Below are 20549 nucleotides of genomic sequence, written 5' to 3' on the forward strand. Positions count from 1 at the left end.
GGAAGGGAAGGGAAGGGAAGGGAAGGGAAGGGAAGGGAAGGGAAGGGAAGGGAAGGGAAGGGAAGGGAAGGGAAGGGAAGGGAAGGGAAGGGAAGGGAAGGGAAGGGAAGGGAAGGGAAGGGAAGGGAAGGGAAGGAAGGGAAGGGAAGGGAAGGAAGGGAAGGAAGGGAAGGGAAGGGAAGGGAAGGGAAGGGAAGGGAAGGGAAGGGAAGGGAAGGGAAGGGAAGGGAAGGGAAGGGAAGGGAAGGAAGGGAAGGGAAGGGAAGGGAAGGGAAGGGAAGGGAAGGGAAGGGAAGGGAAGGGAAGGGAAGGGAAGGGAAGGGAAGGGAAGGGAAGGGAAGGGAAGGGAAGGGAAGGGAAGGGAAGGGAAGGGAAGGGAAGGGAAGGAAGGGAAGGGAAGGGAAGGGAAGGGAAGGGAAGGGAAGGAAGGGAAGGGAAGGGAAGGAAGGGAAGGGAAGGGAAGGAAGGGAAGGAAGGAAGGAAAGGAAAGGAAAGGAAAGGAAAGGAAAGGAAAGGAAAGGAAAGGAAAGGAAAGGAAAGGAAAGGAAAGGAAAGGAAAGGAAAGGAAAGGAAAGGAAAGAAAAGAAAAGAAAAGAAAAGAAAAGAAAAGAAAAGAAAAGAAAAGAAAAGAAAAGAAAAGAAAAGAAAAGAAAAGAAAAGAAAAGAAAAGAAAAGAAAAGAAAAGAAAGAAAAGGAGCAAACTTGTTCAGCACTGTTGCTGTGCAGTTGTGTTTAACAATGTCCAGTTTCTTCTCTGAGGGTGACAAGCGAAGGCAAAATCAATAATTCTCAGTACTGTTTTCTCAAAAACATTTCCACAGAATGTGAATGTCTCGTTTCTTGCAGGCAGATGGACAGAGCCTGCAGGATCATATTTGCTGGAGAGAAACCAGCTTTGAAAAGTTTCGACAGCCGGCATCGTATCTGGTCCATCTCTATCAAAATGAGTTCATTATCATTCATTTTTTGCCAACTGCCAATCAGTTCTTAAATCACTCTTCAAATTAGGATGTTACAAAGAATCAAAAGAGTCTCTGCAGATACAGTTTCAACATTTACAGGAGTATTTCAGAAGTATTGTTCCAACAGCTGATGCTATATAATTAATGTGTAAAATAAAGCAAAGTGACAACAGACCTCTGAAATTAGGTCTTTTTTTCATGATGTGGGTACAGAAAAAAAGCAGGAAAAGATCCCCAATTCCTTCATCTACTCATCTACTAATAAATGACATTTCAGAGGAGATGAAAATGTATTATTATGAGAAACTGGTCCTCACTGTCCATACTTCTGTTTATTTCAAAGGGCTACAACACATTTCTGTAGAGATTCTGATTTTGCACTCAGAAATTTATCTTGCTAGTACTGTTCCTCCTAAACAAGTGTTTGTCAACATACAGCAAAGAGAGGCACACTTAGACAGTCGTACTGGTTTACCAGATTAAGGTATTTGCATATTTTCCTGCAAAATAAACCATTGTCACAGAGGATTAATAGGAAATAGAGAAATCAAGAAAACGCCTCTTTTAGTGCAGATTTTAGCATGCAAGTCCATGTTTTTCACCTACTGTACAATTGGTCTGCATTTGCTGATTTGTAAGTATGCAGTTCTTGGAACACCAAGTTTTGCCACTTTCCTCCCTTTTCATAGCAAATGCACAAAGAAAATGTAGGAATGTCACCTCCGAACAGTCCTTCCCACAGAAACAAAATTGCAGCAAAATCACAGCCCATCAGCTTTCTAAAGGACCCTGAAATCTAAGAAAGAAAGTTGCCACATACACAATGCAATGCCATTATGAAATGGTGCAACCAGACTATTTGCCTGAAAGGAGAGAGAATTGGGGAAAAATAAATACATAAAAAATAATAATAAAAATATAAATAAATATAAATATAAATAAATAAACAATTTTTAACTAAGTGACTTAAAGATAGACTTGAAGTCTAACAAAAGCAGCACCCTTATGGGTAGTAGGTCTTTCACCTTATTCACAATAGACGTGAATGACCTTTTCTAAGCAGGTCTTCCCAGGGGCTTTTTGGTGACTCTGTGTCCCCTCCTGGCACACCAGGAGTGCCTGGGCCCCAGCTCACAGTGGCCAGATGCTGCAGACCTTGGCATGGCTCTCCTGAAGGCCACTTAGGAGGTCATGCCCAAGCAACAGAGGGAAGAGGTTTTCCGGCCATGCCTAAATTAATCTTTCTACCATCTTCAAAATTCATGTATACGGGTTTGGTAACATCGTGAGTTTTTGCTGGCTGTGTGTGTACACGTGTGTGTATGCGTATGTGTACATGTGTGTGTATGAACAGCGGCATCAGCACTTCCCTTATGGTAACATAACTCCTCAGGTTCACCCAGACTGGCTCTCCAAGACACAATGGGACACAGGTGGGTGGGCAACAGCACAACTTGAAGATAAATAAGATGAACCAACATAGGAAAAAGCTGTGGAACTCTTAAAGAGACGTTGATTGTCTAAGGAATATCAATGCCTGATGGAAGATGCCATGATACAGAGCTGATATGATGACCTGGGCTACTTTAGATGCTAGGAGTATTGCTACTAGCTGAAAACTTTCATCCAAAAATAAACAAGGTTAAAATGACCTTTTCCCCAAGAGCAAGTTGATGTATTTTGCATTTTGTCAGCTTCCTTCTCCCCCCACCTCAAGGTTATAGCTTTCATAGGGCACTCCTTTCTCCCATGTTTTCTGCAGTGTCTATTTTCTTAGTTTTCCTCACCTCCCCATTTATATTTTTTTCTTTTGGTCTCGAGAAAAATAAAATAAACAGTTACAAAGAAGGAAAGAGTACAAAAATCAGGAGAACAGTGCTTGTTACTTACTTTTTCCCAAGGAGCTCCATACAGTTCAGAAAACAAAAAACAAAACAAAAAAAAAAAACAAAACAAAAAAACCCACACATTTCTCTTCAAAATGCTTAAGAGGGGGAAAAAACAAAGCTTCTCAAGCAGCTTTCATATTTGATTAACAAGAATATTTGCAAATGCATTTAACAGGCATAACACAGGTTAACATTGCGTCTCCCTGGTTTTGATGTTTCCAAAGTTTAAATCAGAGTCCCAGTCTCTCTCCCTCGTGCATTTTGCAACCAGGCAAAATGGTTTCCTCTGCTCTGTGTTTTCTCTTCAGGTGTCACATCACTCTCCTTTGTCTTAATCCAGCACTACCTGCACTTGTCTTGCGGCATGCAGCCTGGGTGCCATCTATAGTGTCATCTTTATTTCCTCATTTGTGCTAATAAGGAGCGTTTAGGAGCTGCTCCTGCTCAGATGCTGCATTAATGAAGCACTAACATTTGTTAGGAGATATTCAGCGATGTTGACAAGTGACTTAGCTGATCAGAGGAGTATGGTGGGGTTGGAGGGAACCTGTGTTCTTGAAATGTGGGAGGTGAATTATCTCTGCATTCAAAAAAATAAACCCAGACAAGTTTGATGAGTTTAAATTCACAGAAGAGCTTTTTAATATTTCCTGAGGTCCTAATCAAAGAAGCATCTTAACTGGTCCCAAAGGGAAATGAAAGATGAAAGGAGCTGACACTGATGCCCACTGTACCTTGCCTGGTTACTAGTATTTTTTCTTTTCTTCCTTTTTCACTTTTTACTAAAAATATCTCAACACGTAAGAATTAGCAGTAGGCTATTAATGCAAAGTCACAAACAAAAATCCATTGCAAAATGTAGCATACCTTTAAAATTTTAACATCTAGTAAATTAAAATCAGGGAAATTGACATAGATCGGATGAAAGAAGATACAGCACCTCTAGCTTATGCCAACTAAAAATAAGAATTATTAATGAAGCTAGGCTTTCTTCTGCTGTGCACATTAATTATTTATGATAATAATACTCTGCACTGCCATATTAAAGAATTTTCTTCACCCAGCTTCCCAGAAAACTCCATCTTCTGAAACCCTCGACATGTTAAAAACCACAAAAGAATGAATTCCTTTCAGTGTATTTATTATACTGGAAGATGAATATAGTCTTGGGTTATTAAACTGGAATGAAAAACACATCTTATTAGAACTTACATGGTGATTTTTATTCTCACTAGTTTCATATAAACTTAATGATGCAGACTGCATTTTTATGCTCATCTATTTTAAAATGGTGCCTGGAGCAAAAAAAGCTTCCATTAATGCCAGTTTGGTATTTCAAATACAATTTGATGTAATTTACTTCAAATATATGTGAACAGAGAAGGATAATGTTGAGAGCATTTTCTGGATTCAGATCTGGGTTAGCTCATGGCAGTGATTCGTTAAAACACAAGTTTTATGCTACAAAAAAAAAAAAAAAGGAAAACTAAACTGTTTTCAAAAATAGGGTGAAATAAATATCTTTATACGATTTTTTTTTTTTTTTAGTTTGAATTGGAAGAGTTTAAATAATTAGTCCTGAAACTAACAACATTGTTTATAAATAAAAAACAAATGAAATTCATTTAGTATGAGTATCGGACCACATTTATTTAGAGCTGTTGTGTTTATTGTGATTAGTCTACAATAGACTGTGACTGATTTTTCTTTACATATATACATTTACGTATTTACAATCCAAGTTTCATGTAGCCGTATCTTTTGTATCACTGTACTAATATTTCCATCTCTTTTGGCCCTATTTCTGCAACACCTACATTTTTTATTTAATCCTATTTGCCTCTATACTGCTATTGAATTTTGTTTTTCTTATTCCAACAGTCCCACCAGCACAGGAACTTGTACTTGAATGCACACAACAGAGTCTGAGGGACTGGGTCGTGAGATATGACAGAGGCAGGGTTATCATGCAAGAAAAGGAGTTTTACAGCTAAAGAATTCATAGCTGAAAAATACCCATTATGGTAGAAATGTGTAGTTAAAAAGGGTAGCTCTGTGTGTGTAATATTACACTATAAATTCATAGATGTATTACTTGAATATACACAGGGTCTCACACTTGCAGTGTATGTTGATATCTGAAGGAAAGGCAAAGCCTGAAATAGAAATGATGACAGTGTGTGCATCGTAACGGTTTTGCTTTCCTCCAGAAGTCCTGGGATACACTAGCAGGGGTTGTGTCTCCTGTTACATCGGGCCACCTGCTATTTCCAAAAGCTAGGAGAAGGTAGAGTTAGTGCCTCGCTACTTAGTAAGCTCCTACCTATTTCTTTCTGTGGGTTTGGATTTTTTTTTCATTTTTTTTTTCCCCTGAGGGTTTACAGGGAGGTAGGGGGAACCTGACATCAAGTAAATGGCTTAAGAGTAAGATTACAAAAGCATTGGAGAGCTGTGGGCACAGAGAGGATGGCAGCTCTGAAAGGGAGGTGACTAGGTGGGCTCCGCAGTGCCATACAGGTGGAGAAAGCTTTTTATATTTTATTTTGAAATCTAGACTTTAGGTCTCTCACATCAGCCAACCCAGTGACATGAAATTTTCCTTAACTTGTGCAGTTCTTAAAAGATGCTGTATGTGTTTGGGTGCATACAATGGCAGAGGCACAGCCTGTGTTGAAGAGATATTTGGTGGGCATGGAAAGGAGAAAAGCATTAAGATACATCATACTGTTAAAATATATATACATGTATATATATTACTTGCCTGTTTGATTCAAGTTTCATTTCTGTAGAAACTGTGCCTATTTTGACCCTAGGGCTGACTCTGTGACAGCATGTACAGGCAAGGAGTAGGGACTGGATCCTTTGCTGGATCCTGACCTTTGTTTGCCTGGGCACTTGACAGTAAGTCCCCAGTCAACAAATACCCACTAAAGCACTACAGACCTTCAGTGCAGGATCATTCAGTGACTGCAGAGTCTTTGGGTACCCAAAAGGAGAGCACAGCCTCAGTGAAAATGCTGGCGGACACCATCTGTATTAAAGGTGATGACATGCTAGTATGTCATAGCTCTTGCTGACAACTGGGTAGTCACATTGAAGGATATTTTGGTCTTCTCCAGTTTTCATCTCTCTGTTTCTGATATAGCAAACAAGATGACTTCTGCAACACATTCTTCTCAAGTTGATATTATTAGACTTATAGTGCTATTGAATCCAGGAGACCTCTTCTTTCACCTTGTCTGAAATGGACAGCTTTTAGGATCGCTCTTGGAGAAAACCTTCTCTTGGTTAAACCTCAACTCCCCATCACTTCTACCTCTGATATTTAGAAAACACATATTCAGGCAGGGCAGACTAACAGGCACTTTGAGCTACCAAGCTCTATAGCTCCCACTAGATATTTCCAGTACTCTTAGCATCGATCTTCTGCTGATCCATGGAAGGAAAAATACCACTGACGTTCAGCTGATTTCCAGAACAATGAAGGCAATAATGCAAGGAAACAAAAAAGCCATGTAGCATGTAAATAGATAAATAATGCTAAGCCTTATTTGCTAATATGAGGGAAACTGTCTATAATTAAAGCATGGAAATGGATATTTTCCCACAGAACAGACAAAACATTTCATTCTTCTCTATACTTTGCCAGATTAGTATGATCCTATGCATTACCCTGTCCACCCAGTGAACACCACCATTGCCCACCAGTCTGGTGGTAGCAGGCACGGGAGAGTTTGGCTCAGGCCCATATCGATGCTCTTGTCCCCTGGAAGGTGCCAACCAGATCCAAGCTGGTGTGGTGGTGAGTGCCATAAGACACACTGTGCACCAGGGCTCTCTGAGCTTGACGCAAGTGGGAGATTCATACCTGTGTATGAAGGTGATTGTTGCAGTATGGACTCATCTTTTTCTGTCTCCTCTGCCCCAGCTCTGCTGTTTGCAAATGAAATGGGGAGCAGACAGTAGCTGTCCTTGGACTTCAGCAGTATCAAATATCAATGTGTAGAAAAAGAGTTGAAATCTGTGGCACTTCTTTCTGCCTGTTTGGCTAAATCCTGTACATGGAAGGGAAGAGGGTGACATTCAGGCAGTGGAATACAGACAGAAGTCTCTTCCTACTTTCTGAAAGATAAGTGAAGTGAGACGTAGCAACATATCACTGGTAATTTACAACACTTGCACATTCTGTTAAAAAAAAAAATCTAATCTGTGATTTACTTATTTAAATGAAATTTCAGTTCACCTATAACACCCTCACCTTGTCCATAACAGTAAGATATGTCATGTGTCATGAACAGAATGAACCTCTTGCAGATGTAGAAATGGATTAAAAATGAATGTCTGTCCACCCTACTTTACTACTGCTGTGATTTAGTAAAAGACTAGTTGCTGTCAGATCCAATAATTTGAGACTCATCTTACAACGAAGTATATATGCTGATGAAAAGCTGCTTTAGCAGCAGAGAGACTGCTAATTGTTTGATTATACAGGTCTTCACATTAATGAAGCACTATTCCATGGATTTGGAGCATGGCATGCAACCAAATTACCACCCCAGCACTCAAGCTGTGAAATCTGATTATTCATTAGCCAGTCAGTGAGTGGTACAAACATCTTTTCTTTTTTCAAACCGTCAAAGGAGAGTGACTGCTTTTTTTTTTTTTTTTTTTTTTTTTTCCTCCACTCTTCTCTTTAAGAATATGAGGTTTTGGACTTTTATCAACAAGAGTACCTTACTCAAGATTTTAAGGGTAAATGTGTTATACAAAGAAGGTCCCATTATTCTTCAAACAGTGCTCTTCTAGTATAATTTATCTTCCATGTTTGCTTAGTCCTGGCCTCCCCCGAGCCTGTCACTAACTGACAATTGTGGTGCACTTAATGAATTGAGAGTAGACTATATCCTCCCTAATTGACAAGAGTTACTAAAAGGCAAGAAACCTAAGTGAGGAAAGATCACAGTGCATCTGCCTTTACCAAGCAGACATGACTGAAAGCGAATGGCTGTGAAAGTCATTTCCAAATTTATTGTATTAATAATTATGTTTTATAAACCTTTCTGCTCTTTTTTGTTGAAGGGAAAAATCCTGTCTCATGTAAACAATGAGATGGAGGGAAAAATTCACTGGCTTTATTGGCAGAAAGGGCTCTCTTTCTTCTTTCCTTTAAATTTTTTTCTCTTCCTTCCTTCCTTCCTTCCTTCCTTCCTTCCTTCCTTCCTTCCTTCCTTCCTTCCTTCCTTCCTTCCTTCCTTCCTTCCTTCCTTCCTTCCTTCCTTCCTTCCTTCCTTCCTTCCTTCCTTTCCTTCTTCTTTTTTCTTTTTTCTTTTTTCTTTTTTCTTTTTTCTTTTTTCTTTTTTCCTTTTTCTTTTTTCTTTTTTCTTTTCTTTTCTTTCTTTCTCTGTCCCCTTGAATTTCTCTGCCCACAGCAAACTTAACATAAGGGAGATTCCAGCTACAGCCAGTCTATTTTGTACAGTGAATGTAGCCAGGATCAGTTACAAAATGAGCCAAGTGGAAATCCTTCCTCACATAGTGGAGAAGTACTGACATCTCCAGCAAATGGGATTATCTGTAATGAGATTACATACAAAGAGATTAAGATGTGAACTGACACTCCTAGGAGATACAAAAGAGGCTCCTGAGACAACAGAGAAATGAGGTGTCAGAAGCAGAAGGTGGAATTGCTTCCTTGAGAAGGTTTTTCATGATAATGATAATGATCTTACCCGCATAATAGTGCCTTTCATCCAGGAAGATCCCCAAAGAGCTGTACAAATGCTGTACACCAGTTCTTTTCAGACCTTCATGGAAATGCTTCCACCTCTGGTCGGAGTACAGCAGCTGTTTAACCACGTATAACCTGACCTCACAGCAGCATTGGGCAGGGACTATTAGGATAAAGGGTAAACACTGAAAAACAAAATAGAACTATATAAATCTCAATTCTGGACACAGTCATTCCACTACACTAGATTGGTTTTTGGTTTTCATTTCTTTCCTTATTTTTTTTTTCTTCCTGTTTTTCACCATTTACACTAACATGTTCCTATTAGAATATTGGATTTGTTTTACAAATGTTCGTTTAAAATGCACTCATTTTCAAAAAAATTGTGAAAAATTTGAGAGGCCAAAGCAAGTAGGAAAGAACAAAGCTGTTGAAAGTTTTGTTATGTTAATGCTTTGGCACTCCGTTCAGGTTCATCTGGAAGTGTAGTGCATTGACTGACACATTAGACCCACACAAGTCTGTTGAGAGATGCAGTTTTAAAAAACTTGACGGATCTTATTTGATTGACAAGGTTGTGATGGAAGTCACAACATCCCAGTGCAAATCAAGGAAAGACCTCATTTAAAAGTAACCTGTGACAGAGTCCGGGGGGGTTCATTTTATCTCACAGAACGTTACATTACCTGCTGAGCCTTTTAACTTCTCTCCTTAAAGCTGGCTGGCAGCAGCTTTGTATGGAAAGCCTCAGAAGACAGGCAGTAGATGTTGTCCAGAAGAAAAAGGTGGTAGAAAAAACACCCTTCAGTGCAGGCTTATAGCTCATCAGAATAAGTATCTCTACTTCAGCCAAGCCTTGAAGAAGTTACAGCAGTACACAAAATCCTCAGGTATAGCTCCTCTCTCTCGTGTTCTGAGTGCTAAATTATCATCGTGGTTCTCAGTAGATTTTATTAGTTTCCTTGTCACTCTTATGAATGGAGTTTAACAGGAAAACAAAATTTAGGCAATACAGTCTATACGGCTATGCAGCTAAACAAGTCTCCTGTCTGATTCTTTCAACTTTCTGGCAATGAGGATAATGAAACTTTTTCCTCACTCCTCTGCTCGTTTGCTCTACCAGGCAACCCACCAACACCAGTGCCCAATGGACAGTTTGCTTTCAGAGAGTAGGCTTAGCCCTAGCCCTGGATATTCTTCTTCTTCCAGCCTCCCAGCCTGGAAGCCTTAAGCCAAGTTTGCTGTTCCATCAGTTGCAATGTGCCCAAGGGACTGCTAGCTGCTCACGACAGACCCGACATCCTCCAGCATCACGTCTGCTTGCTGCTTCTGGCCCTCTCTCTGCTAACACCTGGTGACCCTGCCGTGACTATGAACAAACCCCTCTGTGGTTCAGCGTCCCTGTCTGAAGAATGGGTAATAATGCTACTTATCCTGGTAGGGGTGGCTTTTATTTTTCTGGCAGTCACGGTGCACGAAAGAGAAATAGGGATCCTTGTAGCTTCCCTCAGGCACCGCAGGCTGTTAAAACCAATACAAATCACAACCATTTTACCTGCTGCTACTGCTGTTTGGTAACCTACCACCGACCTCTCGAGAGCATCGTACACATGGGAAATCTTGTTTTTACGCTTTCACTTTTGAACTGTATCACCTCGTCCTGGATGAAAACCACGTGGTTATTGATGTTAACAGTGTTATAATGTTATCCTCATAAATGAAATCATTCTCTCTTTCTCTCTCTCTCTCTCTCCTGAACGTTTCAAACACTAAGATTAGGACTCTAAAAACACTTGCTAGCATGATCTTGTAATTTAAGGGTGTGGGCTTTTTCCTGGAACTTTATTATACTGGCAAAAGTCTTAGGTTTGACTCACTTGTCCTAGAATAAAGCAGCCTTGACTGACGTAGCTTGGTTTACATGAGCAGAACGTGCACCACTTGTTTGATGCCACAGGCTGTATCTCCCCCAGGAAGGTTTTGCTCACAACTCTCCCAGGCAGGTTTTGCTTGCATCTTGACAAGATCTACACCAGCACTGAGCACAGGACTCTTGGCTGTCCTGCCCCAGCTCTGGGATGCTGTCCCCTGCATCCAGGCTGTCCCCTCAGTGCCACTGAGCCATCACCTCAGACCCACTGGGATTCACTGGCTCCTGCACCCCTCTCAACACCAAAGGGCATGTCAAGGAAAGGAGGGCTGAGTCTCACCAAGCACTTCTGAAATAAAGAGCTGTCAGCGGCTGTTCACCTGGGTGGGCACTCTGCTGCTGTCAGAAAGCAGTTATTCCTGGCAAACCCCGCCATGTCCTAGCATGGACAGGAATCCATTACCCACTGGGGAGGGTCCTGCTTATCACTCTTGCTCTGCAGCATTCAATGATTTTGATCTCTGTCTGGGCTACTGACAAGTGCTTCCAGTCCAAAGCAAGAAATCCAGCAGCTTTCATCACCCGCACAGAAGCTTTCATTTTAAAAATAATGCCTTTCAATGTCAGCTTGGCCAACAGCTGCTTCTAGAAGATTAGAGCTTTTCTCTGCCTTCTCTGGCAACCCTGATGGATTTGTTTGCCTAGTTTACATTGCACTGCATTGTTCAGCTATCTGTAAGCGTGATCAGTGCTGGCTTCCAATATTTCAAAGCCCGTGGCACCATCATCATCTAATACCAATTATGGAGGAAAAAAAGCCTCTTCCAAGTAGCAGCTGTTGAATTTGGGAGGGGCAGCGGGGTACCCTTTGTGCCTGTGCACTTAATCAGCAGGATGAGAGTTATCAGTGCTCACATGACACAGCACTTTGAGGACAAGATGGTACATCTGATTGATTCCCAGATTTTCCTGGGTACCTATCCCAATGGTGTCTACACTGTCATTTCTGCATCTGGATGATTGCAGCTTTCCAGGAAAATCCAAGACAGCAAGAGTAGAATTTCCTGACTGACTTGACTTTTGGCATCACCCCTTTCATGTCAGCACCCCAGCATCCTGCATGGCTTCCTGCTGAAAGTTGGTGGGATCATGCACTAATGTCTGAGAACAGAAAAGTTACACTGGAGATATTAGCAAATTCTGCATGCCTCGGCTTTGCCTTCTGACCAGTCTTACTGTACGATAGGTATGTGCTTAGATGTCTTCTGTCACACATTCGAGGAGGACAAATGAGAACAGACTGCCAGATCCCTCCAAACCCCCTTTTTTTTTTTTTTTTTTTTGTGCCTGCAGCTCAGCTGCTGACTCAATATAGAAGTACCACCATCAGTGTCTGTTTTTTTGGAGCTGCTGTGTGCCCACAAGTCCCACAGACATCACGTACAGTTTCTCCCCACTCAACTTCTTTCCCCAAAGCTTTCACAGCTCTGCTATTATCTTTCTGCTTCCCTAGCCTGCATCAACTAGCAAGCGTTGACATATGTACTTCACTGTAGAGCACAAAGTCCAGTCACTCTGCAGAAACAGTCCATGACAGATCAAAATGCCTGTAACAATACAGATTTTCCTTGACTTCAACTTCTGCCACAACAAAGCTCTTCATGAGTCATTTGGCAGAGACATTGTTCAGTCAAGAAAACATTCCTTAACTCGGGGACAATAAACAGCCGTATTGCATATGCTGCCACTTCTTTCCTTTGTTTTATTTATTAGACCTTTAACATGAGAATAGCAGATTCTCTGTGGTTCTTCATTTTTCTCATTTTTCACATCTATTAGGGATAGTTCATTTCCACCTGCAAATCAAACTTTTGCATGCACATACATGCAAGACACCATCTATTTTTCATGGGCAAGCACAAGCTGTGAGGAAAACACTTGGGCATTTGAGATATAGACCCTAAATATGTTCAGCCCACAAAGAGAGAGATTATCATTTTGGATAGGAACCAATATTCAATCTGGGGTAACATTTGCACTGCCAGATGTCATAAAACTTGTTATTCCACATTCCTTATGCTAGAAAGTGCTACATCTGGCTCAGGAACACATCAAAGGCTATGTCTACACAGCATTTTGCAGGCAGACTGGAGCTCGATCTGACTGCACTCCAAGCCAGTCAGGAACCATGTGGTCACACTAGCATGTGCCAAACCCCAGAGAATCAACCCAAATGAGAAAATAAATGTATGTGAGAACAGTGATACATCAGATCAAGTCTGTACCTCCCTGCAAAAGTGGCCTGTAGACATAGCAGGCTCAGGTTTTCAGGAAACCTCTGTGGGGTTTTAGACTTAAACTTCTCCATCTACCTGGCTGGTGGCAAAAGTAATGAAGTTTATTTCCGTACAACAATATTTTTTTCTAAAGTTCTTTGCTACAATGACAAATGATACATTTATGAAAAGCCAGAAGAGCTTGACAGACAGTCATCTGCTTCATGGGAGCTCATTCAGGAAGACCCACAGATCCAGCAGTATGGAACATACATCCTCAGTTCAAAGCAGTAGAAAGAACTAGGACCTTTGAATTTCTTCTTCCAGGAGCTCTCAATTATTTGCATGCTGAAGCCTTTCACATGTTTTTGAAACAGATTTTTTTTTTGAAGTTCAGATAGTATTCCAAGTTGGTTGCTGAAAAATTATCAACAGCTGGTACATGAGAAGTCGGACTGTGCTGAGCCAGAATGAATTTGGTGTGGATGATGTAGCTAAATTATTATTAGTTTTCAGATAATAATAATAATAATAATAATAATAATAATAATAATAATAATAACAACAATAATAAATGTTTACCCCAAAACTCAATCCCATTAGTTTAAAAAAAGATTGAAAATTTGTGAATTATATAAGTTCAGTTACCATATAACATCACACAGACTGCGTTTATTAATAACCTATATTCACGTGTTTGTAAAGCAGTTCAAGGTTTCCTTTTCCTCCCAGTTAGCTGCATTTGGACAGAAGTCAAAAGTTGATTTAAAACATGAGAGAAGCACTGAAGATGTGCAGAAGCAAAATGGTGTCTTGTCCTTGGTTTTGTCATGTGTTGAAGCATCTGGCAGCCCTGGAGCAGAGGGGAGAGTGTGGTAGACCCCAGCTTCTGATGTTATTTCATGGGGTCTGCTCATGTGAGTAATGGGCTCCGACAGCTTGAGATCCACCTGATCTCCAAAGCCCCTTCTCCAACACCCCCTTCATGGAGGAATGAATCTCATCCTACATTTCTATTCATTGTCCAAATGCATGCTAGGTGCTTTGTAAGTTGCCTGCAGAAAGCCAGTGTTTCTGACACAAAAGAATTTTCTATGTGAATGCAAATGATGAAACACCAAACAGATGGGTGACAGCTGAAGGACCACAGTGGAGACGTCCTGCCTTTCCGCAGTGATGCAAGGTGTCTTTTTCTAGTCTTTGTGTGGGGAAACTGGCAATCTGATCTCCTCACCTGCATTTAGGAGTGGACGTCTATGTAGTGAAATAAGCGTGGTGTGTGGGTTTGTTTATGCAGATTTAAGCATAACTCATTTCCTTGGGTGGGAGCTGTTTGCCCAGACTTAGACAGTACAAATGTCTGTGATTTACAACAAATTCAGTGGGAAGTCAGCATCTGGATCTGCAGTATTTCAAATTATTGCTTCATACTGAGAATGACGTGCCTCAGCTTTTACAGTGTTTCATGTGAGATACCCAAAGGAAATTTTCAGACTACTGAGTTATCATTGCTGAACTACTGCAACTACTATCATTAAATCTGTGTTAACATTTCACCCTAATGAAGTAATATTTAAGTTACCACCAAGGAGAATCTTGCAATACATCCTTAAGCCGAAGTGTGGGTGAGCACCAGAGATGGTTCCAGATTTTGTCACTCCGGGGATGGATTTTGCAAGTGGTCCGTTTCTCCTCGGGTCCGTGTCCTGAGATACTGGGTGATATAACTCACATTTTTCTCTGGTATAAACTGGCTACCAGCTGTCATAAAACATGGGGCAACATTTATTGATCAAACCTTCTGGAAATGTGATATTCCCAAACAAAACCTCAGCACGACAGAGTCGACAGAGAAGAAATAGCTCTGCCAGGGCGAAGCAGTTTCGTTTTTTACTTACAGTCACCATGAACGTACTATGGTCACCTCTCACCTATATTGCAAACATAAGGCCCCTAAAAGTAGTGGCAACTAAGATGTTACCATAGAGAAACACTGTTCAGATCTCTCTGGGTGATACTAAGCAGCCCATGTCTAAATTGCACTGGTGGGAGCATTCTCCTAGGGCAGATGTGCAGTAATTGCTACCAGTCCCAGTGAAATCCCTGCAAGCATCAGAGATGAAAACAGGCATGGGAGAGGGAGACCTCTGAAGAAACAGAGGATACAGCAAGGGAATTTAGAAATGTTTTACAGTTGTTTTCTGGCATTTATCTCCGAGATGGGGGGAGCAAGCATGTTAGCACCGCAAGACCTGTCTCTGCTCATTTTGAGGTGAGGACTCATGTGGACAATGGACAACCAGAAGCTCTCTTGTGTGGTTAAAGACCTCTTGAGGTCTAGCAAGAGGAAATGGGATTTTTGATTCTGCTTGTGAGAAGAGAAAAGGAAAGACTACTTAAAAGGGACCCTTTGCTTGTCTTTGGAAAGTAAAGAGTGAGATCCTCTTGAGCAGCCTGAAGCAGAAGACAGTTGTAGTCATACGATACCATATTATAAGTCCATCTGCTTCACAGAAAGTTATGCTCAGTAGGTATTTACAAATCTAATTTCTTGCTTTAGTTGTTTTTCATCAGGATAAATGTGATGAACTTTAAGTATGAAGTTGGGAGAGTAGGGACAAAAGAAATATAGATGAATTTCAAGGTAAAAATGTACACTCCATCCTCAATTCACTTAGTTTAAGTACTCCATGAATATCTGAACAGCTGGTGATTTTGCATATTGTATCATCTGCACAATGGTATGGAGATAGAGGGATATGTATAATAACAACAGGCTTTGGGGCTTAAGTGAGAATTGCCCAGGATTTTGTTGATATAAATCAGCTATCTTAGTGTAAGGGAGGATCTTATACTAAAATTTTCACTTTTTTGCATTTGAATTTTCATTACAAAGCTGATTATTATAATTTCTCCTTCTTTTTTTTTTTTTTCTTTAAAAAAAAAAAAAAAGGCAAATCATCTCTGCAATAGAAATAAGAACAATGCCTCTTACTGGAGTTTTATGAATCCACTTCAATGTCACTTGAAAGTCTCCTGAAGAGTCGAGCTGTTTGGTTTCTATGAAACAGCCCAGGAGTCTCTCTCTGTCCAGCTCACGCAGCTAAGTTAAGCTCTTATTAAACTCAGTTGTTATTTTTCTAACAGATTCTTAATTACTGTTTTTTGAAGCAACAATCATCCCACGCTTCGCATTTGCTTTGTTTCTCCACCTCTTCGTGCGGTGCAAGCATGTGGGCAAAGCGTGGGAGGCTCCAAGAGCCCAAGCAATTGAAAATTGATGTGGCGCTTTAAAATAAAGGAATGATCCTTATTATAAAAGGGGAAAAACAAAGTAGCACACTGAGATAAACAAAGACACGCAGACAATGCAAGGAAAATAATATTAGCAGATGTTGAGCCAGCCGTTAATGATCTGTTTTATATTTAAATCTATTGCTTGAATGCTGGAGCCAGAACACCAAGGAGCGAGAAAGAAGCCTGGCAGCAGCCATGCACTTCACTTTTATTGCTGTGACTCCAATCATTGATGTTGTCTTTTTAAGTTATCAGTATACATTTTTTACATGCAAGCTCAGTGCTGGTGGAAGAGCTCAGGCAATGTCCTGAAGAGAGGGAGGGTCTCTCCTGCAGACCAGGCTCAGCAACCAGAGCAAACCTCCCCATGTGCCCCATCAGGGAGCTCCTCTCAGGGGAATGGTGCATGGCACTTGCTTACTTGTAGGAGGGGGACCGAACTCTTCTCCAGGGCTGGCTCACTGCACTGCCAGACCAGAACTTCTTGTCCAGCAGCTTTTTGACCATCACACCTCCCTCACTGGCAGCCACTGCTGACTGAAGCCAAACCCTCTCAACTGCTCCTATAAGCGTGACCTGTGCCAGCAAGCCCAAGGTATTCTCCAAACCATAGCTCAACCCTAAAAACAGAGGCATTGCTGAAGAGGCGCTGCCTCATATCTGCAAGGAGTGGCTCCCCCACACTGTTTTGGCAGCCCACTGGAGAGCACATCGCCACTGCCTAGAGCCATACAGCTTGTGTCGAGTGACACCAGGTTCCCCCTTGCCTTGTGTGTGATGGCTACCCGTCCTCCCATGCTCTCTCCTGGGACAGCTCAGAGCTCCTGGCTACTGGCTTTCTCTCCTTCTCCTTTTAATTTACATGTTCATTTACATTCACTAATAAATACACTGCTCCTACCTTTCAGGGTGGTATTTCCTGCTTATACTGTTCTCAGGACTTTGGTAAAACTTTGTAAATCACAGATCCTGAGAAATGGATGCAACTCATACAGCGTATCAGCGCCACAGTTGTCTGCTTGCTGTCAGCCTGACACAGACAGGGAAAGTGATCTGTAAACACAACAGATAAAAAAAAAAAGAACCTAACTGGAAGTGGTGGTGCTCCAACATTTACCTTGCGCTCCTCAGTACCCAACGTGAGGCTGCAGGCAGCTTTTGACCCAGCCCCAACCCACCAAGGTCAGACTGCATTTTTTACTACTTTCTGTCCCTTCAAGGGCAGGGATGTCCTCACTGCAACCTTTTAGGATCAGTTCAATGTTGATTCTCCATGAAACTCTTGGATCTGTCAGGCCATTTTACTTTCTTCTGTTACTACTCTTTTACTACAATTTTTATTATTGTAATAAAAATATCATTACAATATATTATTCATACCAATAATTCATACTAACTACTATCTAACACATTAATAATATGGTTGTTTTTAAGTTATTTAGAACAGAAAAACTGAATCCATTTTACTTGTACCATGCTGATTTTAGGTCAGTGCATATTCTTCAGGTAAGACAGGACGATACCCTCCAAATCATGCTCTGGTTCCAGCAAGGAGCTGTGCAAGGTGCATGGCTCCTGCTCTGCTGCACGTCCAGCTGGATAGCCATGGGCATCTGCAGGGTGGCAGTCATCCAAGTCGATCAAAATGGATCAAGCATTAAGTCAAACACTTTATAGATGCCTACTATGGCGCTGAGCGTACTTTTGTTCATCACTCTTGAAATCCCACCTCTAAAAGATACCAGGTTTCCTCAAAAACTAATAATCAGCCATTACATGTTTCACAGATAGTCATTTTAATCTGTATTGATGTTAGTAACAAACCTGTTGTTATCAGCCCAGAAACTTCTTCAAGCTAAAGGTAATTTTAGTTACTCAGATGGGGTGAGGAGTTTCTTTTAATACTGAACTGCTCCCACTTTACTGCAGCCTCCCTGTTGTTTACACATGAGAGGCTCAGCCAATCCCTTAAAAACTCTTCAGTTCAGGTTATATAAAACTGCTAGTTTTCAAATATTTAATCATTTTTGGTGCTTTTTAACATGGCGTAACACTACTTCTGACCTTACTTTTGTAACCCAACAGCCCAGAAAAATTAGATGCACATCTCTTTTGTACATCCTTTTCCATTCACTGAATGTCTGTGTTTGCAATTATCTCTGAGTGAGCAGAGTCAAGTAAAGTCAAAGGAAACAGAAAGCAGATCTTTGAATCTTTCACTCTCCACACTTCAGTAACACATTGCCTTGCAAGTCACTGTTGTGAATGCTAACATTTGGTGGTGAACAATTGGGACAACATTACTGTATCCATTATATATTAATAACACATGCATGAGTATCCTATTTTTTCTCCTCTCTCTCTCCTCCCTTCCACTCCCCTCCCCTCCTCTCTCCTCCCCTCCCCTTTTCAGGATAATTAACAAGGCAATAAACACGTAAAACTTAAAAATCACAGAAGTGGAAAACTGATAAAGGCTTCTAAAATGATACCAAGAAAAAAAAAAATAAAATAAAGATTCAGTGAACCAGAAGAACATATAAAGTTATTGCTGTTAAGCTTAGCAGAGAGCACAAAAATTGAAAGGATAATAAATAACAAGGGCAGGTCAGCTTTCCAGCAAGATCTAAATCAGAGGTGAGCTGAGCTAACTTAAACAACCTATGTTATGATGTAAACGAACTGAGAAGTTCCTTACACACGGATAACAGATGCTGCTCAGGTTTACAGGGTGGGAGTGGGAGCTGTATTTTTTCAGGAGCTTGGATACCCCAGAAAACCACAGCCAACAGAGAGCAGGTCCTCCCAAAGCTACTCTGAGATGAACAAAACACAGAGATAAAAGGTGCAGCGACAGTAACGTCACTGCAAGAACAGTAGGTGGGATTCAGACCTCTGCTGTAATAAGCACTGGGTTTGTCCATCTCGTTAGCTATTTCCCTGTCACTTTTTCCCCAGCTGAAAGTTCCTGGACAAAATACCTATGCCAAGGTCTTAAGATAGGTGTAATGAACCATCATGACTAAATTTGGCAAGATTTCCTGCATTGCTTCTTTTCTGTACCTCAGACTGTTTTGATCCATTTGTGAGAAATTGAGTTTTGGCAAGTGGAAGTCCTTTAGTGCTGCCAGTGGTTAATCTCCACTGCAACGCATTCATTCAACCAGAGAAAATCCAATATTGACATTTGTACCTTGGGGGGAAAGGAGGTTAAACACTGGATGTAAAATAAACTCCTAGACTATGCCAAACAGCCGTATAATATCTGTATCATGGACAGGCATGATTCCTTCCCTGAGAACTCAGATGTAGCTCGATCACATCTGGACTCCACTATTACTTGACATAATCGGTCAAACGGATGCTATCGGCCAACATCTGTGCATGTCCCTGATAGCCCATCTCAGCTGCTCCAGCCTTTTTGTGGTCTGCTGAGAACGAGCTGCTCACATGCTGCTAAATCTCTTCCTTGTTTCCACCTGCTAAATAGCATTAAAAGGCAGCTTAAAAGACATTAAATGCTCTCCCAACATTAATTTCCTCTGTAAGCAATTACTGTGCTGGCCGCAAGGATGTTTTGCAGTTCCTGGTAAGAAGGAACTGGTCTGTGTGGCCAGACGTTCGCACATGGGAAGGAACAACCCCATGAGCCTCGCTAAAGTGTGTTGTCACTCTTAATCATTTTCATTACCACTGTGCCTAAGAGTCAGCCAAAAATGAAACCCTGTAGTGCAAGGCACTGCACTAATACATTTGTGTGAGGCCATCGCTCCAAAGAGTTTGCAGCCCAAGAAGTCCGTGTCACTGCCTTACCATCTATATTTAATTCTTTCAGTTGATTTCTAGAGCTGGGTTTAAAAGCTGTGAAATCTGTGTATTGAACAACGCCTTTTTTTTTTTTTTTTAGTTTATAGATTTATAGATTTAAACCTGTTTTTTAGATTTATATGCTTTTTTAGGCACATGTATACATACGCTTGAGTACACGTATACCCTGTATTTCAGATTATATACAGACATAAATATGTTGCTCTGGAGACTACTTCCCAGAGGAAGATCAGAGCAAACAGTATTAAATTCTCTCTCTCCAAAATTAACCATGCTTTATCTTGTGTGTAGTGCTGCTGAAAATAAGCAGGACTTCTCAAAGGCTGTGTTTGTCAATGTGAACAAAGGTAGCAGGATAATACTTCAAGGATGACCAGAATGGGCTGGTTTTTGAACTGTGCTTAAGCCTTCCAAGCTGTTTCACTTAACTTAAAATCTAAATGAAAAAATGACCCTTTTTACACTTTTTCATAAAAAGAATATGGTGGAAAGGTTGGAACTAACCTGTGATTCAGATTTAACCATGTATACAGAAATCTGAAAACCAGATGAAGCTGGAAATATACCACTATTTCTGATTTTTCTGACCACTGACAAAAAGAAACTGAGAGCCTTCATACAAAGCTAACTGTTAAGAATCTATGAACTACATCTTTTCCTTGTTCCTAGAACTTCACCCATTCATAAAGAGTCAAAACA

General features: G+C 40.8%; 1 long non-coding RNA gene across 1 annotated transcript in view; it reads right to left on the minus strand.

Moving 5' to 3' along the window:
- Positions 1–4158: 4158 nt before the first annotated feature.
- Positions 4159–20549, minus strand: part of LOC310895457 — a 29855-nt gene continuing 13464 nt past the window's right edge. The window contains exons 2-3 of the long non-coding RNA XR_014580704.1: positions 8581–8764; positions 4159–6906 (exon numbers count right to left, since the gene is read on the minus strand). This is a non-coding gene — a long non-coding RNA (uncharacterized lncRNA). The remainder of the gene's footprint in view (positions 6907–8580; positions 8765–20549) is intronic.

Source organism: Anser anser (assembly GCF_964211835.1).
Source record: "Anser anser genome assembly, chromosome: 2".
NCBI lineage: Eukaryota > Metazoa > Chordata > Aves > Anseriformes > Anatidae > Anser > Anser anser.